Below are 4,281 nucleotides of genomic sequence, written 5' to 3' on the forward strand. Positions count from 1 at the left end.
AACCCCGGTATTTCATTGGTGAACCTCTCCGTCATCCCTGTCCCCTGGCGGCCTCCTCCCCTTGTGTTCGGCATTGAGCTTGCCGGCCTGTTTAAAGACCCAGCAGTTTCTGTTAGTATGATTAGCTGGTTTGTTGGGGTGGCCGTGAATCTGGCAGGGTCGGACCAATATCCTGTCTAGGTTGGATGGTTCGTCTCGCTTCGCCTTGAATGGCTTCTTCTGTTGGCCGGGCTTGGGATTGCTGAATCCGGCGTTGACCACTGTGTCGCGTGATCTTTCATTATCATTGCGACTGTTGTATTTGCTTTGTCGTGGCTTGCCGTTGCCGTCTCGGATTTCGGAAGTGCCTGGGTCGCTGGTGTTGTTGCTTCTATGAGTGAGCCAGCTGTATTCTGCCGCGCAAAAGCGGGTCATCAGAGCAGTGAGGGCTGTCATGGATTTAGGTCCTTCTTGGCCGAGGTGACGTGCAAGCCATTCGTCCCGGACACTGTGTCTGAAAGCCGCAAGGGCTTCCGCGTCCGGACAGTCAACGATTTGGTTCTTTTTGACTAAGAACCGAGTCCAGAGCTTCCTGGCTGACTCTCCGGGCTGCTGGACAATGTGGTGGCCGGACATATGTTCCTCAGAAGTTATCGAGGAAGGTCTCTTCCAAGTCCTCCCAGCTACCTATGGAATTTTCAGGTAGGCTGTTTAACCAGTGCCGAGCTGGCCCTTTTAGCTTTAGTGGGAGGTATTTAATGGCGTGGAGGTCGTCCCCACGGGCCATATTGTAACGCCCACGATGCGGCTATATCTCCTACGTGTCGAGGCACGACTTAGAGGCATAACCGCATAGTGGTTTTGTCGCAAGAAGGGTCATCTTCACACAATCCCATGTAATGAACAAGAATGGGATAAAGAGTTGGCTTACAATCGCCACTTCACACAATACATAAATATCATTCATACATCATCCAAAATACAATCATATAGACCGACTACGGTCAAAATCCAGATGAAAATAAGACAACCCCAAATGCTAGATCCCCGATCGTCCCAACTGGGCTCCACTACTGATCATCAGGAAAAGACACATAATAACGACCACGTTCCTCGTCGAACTCCCACTTGAGATCGACGCCATCGTCTGCACTGGCATCGTCGGCACCTGCAACTGGTTTTGGAAGTATCTGTGAGTCACGGGGACTCAGCAATCTCACACCCGCGAGATCAAGACCATTTAAGCTTAAAGGGGGAAATGGTGCAAAGAGGTGGAGCTGCAGCGGCAAAAACATATATGGTGGCTAACTTGCGCAAAAGAGAGCGAGAAGAGAAGCAATGGAGCGGACGTCATCTAGCAATGACCAAGAAGAGGTCCTGAACACCTACTTACGTCATACATAACACAGACCGTGTTCACTTCCCGGACTCCGCCGAGAAGAGACCATCACGGCTACACACGCACTTGGTGTATTTTAATTGGGTCAAGTGACAAGTTATCCACAACCGGACATTAACAAATTCCCATCTGCCTCATAACCGCGGGCACGGCTTTCGAAAGATAATACCCTGCAGGGGTGTCCCAACTTAGCCCATCATAAGCTCTCACGGTCAACGAAGGATAAACCTTCTCCCGGAAAGACCCGATCAGTCTCGGAATCCCGGTTTACAAGACATCTCGACAATGGTAAAACAAGACCAGCAAAGCCTCCCGAATGTGCCGACAAATCCCGATAGGAGCTGCACATATCTCGTTCTCAGGGCACACCGGATTGTCCAAGCTTCCGATAGGCCAGACCAAAGTTGCCCCTGGTGGCCACCGGCGACTGACAGTTTGGACCAATACTCAGAGGAGCACTGGCCCGGGGGTTTAAAATAAAGATGACCCTCGGGCTCTAGAAAACCCGGGGGAAAAGGTATAGGTCGCAAATGGTAAAACCAAGGTTGGGCCTTGCTGGAGGAGTTTTATTCAAGGCGAACTGTCAAGGGGGTCCCATAAATCACCCGACCGTGTAAGGAACGCAAACTCAAGGAACATAATCCCGGTTTAACAGTAACTAGGGCGGCAAGAGTGGAACAAAACACCAGACATAAGGCCGAGCCTTCCACCCTTAACCAAAATATATAGATGCATTAATTAAATAAGAGATATTGTGATATCCCAACATGTCCATGTTCCGATATGGAACAGCTTCAACTTCACCTGCAACTAGCAACGCTATAAGAGGGGCTGAGCAAAAGCGGTAACATAGCCAAACAACGGTTTGCTAGGAAAGGATGGTTAGGGCTGACATGGCTAAAATAGGAGACATGATATAGCAAGTGATAGGTAGCGAGCATGGCAATAGAACGGACAACTAGCAAAGCAAAGATAGAAGTGATTTCGAGGGGTGGTCATCTTGCCTGCAAGATTCTCAGAGTTGTCGAAAGCTTGATCCTCGTAAGCGTACTCGACAGGTTCCTCGTTCACGAACTCGTCTCCCGGCTCTACCCAAGACAAGAACACAAGCAAACGGAACCACAATCAACAACGAGAAATGCACAAACAACATGATGCAAGACATGTATGATATGCAAGATATGATATGCGATGCATATGCGTGCTCCGGAAGGGAAAAGATGAACATGACAGTAACTTGGCAAACCAAGCATGCCACTGGAAAGATGAGATGATTTCGGTCGAAATCGATATAAAGATCACCGGAATCGGATGCGCGGATTGCAAATGGCAAGCAAAACAAGAATGACACTAATCTGCGATAAACAGCAAGATAGCACTTAAAATACAACAAGTAGAAATGCTACAGCACCCCAACATAGCAACAAAGCACATGGCAGTAATCTACAGGAGATGCTTGACAAAAGATGAACACTGAGCTACTGCTAGTTCATAACATATCAAGCTCAAACAAGCATGGCAAAAGTGCAAAAGATTACAGGTTCACAGACTTAGTGAAAAACTGGACATGGCAGAAAACAGCATCAGGTAGCAATGTTCAGAGCACAAAATCAACATGCTACAGGAACTTAACATAGCAAAACAAGGCATGGTAGTGTTCTACTAAATGCACATGACAAAAGTCCCTTACTGGCCATAAGCCAAAAAGGACCAGAAGATATGATGGCAAGCATGTAAACATAGCAAGTTTCGTTATCAGGTTTCAGACTTAGCAGAAAACAGAGCATGGCAGAAATATTAATATGTAGGCCTCTTTGTGAGCTTGATGCACTCACTACAGAGCAATGCATGACAAACCAAGCATACCTACAGCAAGATGGAATGTTTATTAAGCTATCCATGGCAAGAACAATTGCATAGCATGTATGGATAAACTACAATAAGCTTGGCAAAAATGCATGTCATGTTAAGAATCTGTCAGAAATATTTTATAGCAAAAGTAGAATAAGATTGAGTCATGTTATGGTACTCTAAAATTGCAAAAAATTGCAGGAATGGATCAACTACAACTATAGCTACAAAACATCCTTACTGAACATCTCCAAAATATGCATGGATCTCTCTGTAGCATCAAGTTTACATGGCAACAAAATTACAGCAGACTAGGACTTAGAGAAATCACTAAGTCCCTGAAATCAGAAATATTACGGGGCCTACTTTGCATGCTTGTGCTAGTCACCACAAAGATCACAAAAATACATGGACTATACCACTGGAAAGATGGCATGGCATAATTCAAAACACATGCAGAGCTCATGCTCAAAAGATGCACAGAATAAATGATACAAAAATGACAAATCTCCAAGTTCTGATAAGAACCAGAGATTAACAGCAACTAGCCCTCTTCCAACGAAGATTTGGGCATCAAGATGACCTCTAATGAACATGGTGCAATTGAACAAAATGTAGAGCATCACGAGACGAACAATTTGACATATTATACGCACGAATCGGAGCTACATGCACAAAGTTACGGCATCGGGAACACAAGCACTTGCTGATGGAAATCACAGACTTAGGAAAAAAAGGGGGGTTCGGGTCAAACCTTCCCGTTGACCAGATCGGATCGGGGGAGGTTCCAGGCGCGGGCGCTCGAGCTCGCCGGCTCGGGCCGGAGGAGGAGAGGGGCCGGCGGGCGAGGGCGGGGGCGGCCGGAGGCGAGGCGGCGGCGCCGGAGGAGGGGGCCGCCGGCGGGGGCGGCGGCGGAGGAGGCGGTGGCCGGCGCGGCGACGGAGTCGGCGGCGGGGCCCGCGGCGCGGCGGCGGAGGCGGCTGGCCGGCCGGCGGGCGGGCGCGGCGGCGCGCTGCGGCGGCGGAGTCGGCGGCGGCCGACGGGAGGCGCGG

General features: G+C 48.8%; 1 long non-coding RNA gene across 1 annotated transcript; it reads right to left on the bottom strand.

Moving 5' to 3' along the window:
- Window positions 1-889: 889 nt before the first annotated feature.
- Window positions 890-4,067, bottom strand: LOC141021536 (uncharacterized). The gene is made up of 3 exons (XR_012182857.1): window positions 3,984-4,067; window positions 2,383-2,466; window positions 890-1,153 (listed from the first exon to the last, which is right to left on the bottom strand). It is a non-coding gene; the product is annotated as an uncharacterized lncRNA (long non-coding RNA).
- Window positions 4,068-4,281: the final 214 nt, after the last annotated feature.

The sequence above is a fragment of the Aegilops tauschii genome, chromosome 4, assembly GCF_002575655.3.
Source record: "Aegilops tauschii subsp. strangulata cultivar AL8/78 chromosome 4, Aet v6.0, whole genome shotgun sequence".
Classification (NCBI taxonomy): domain Eukaryota; kingdom Viridiplantae; phylum Streptophyta; class Magnoliopsida; order Poales; family Poaceae; genus Aegilops; species Aegilops tauschii.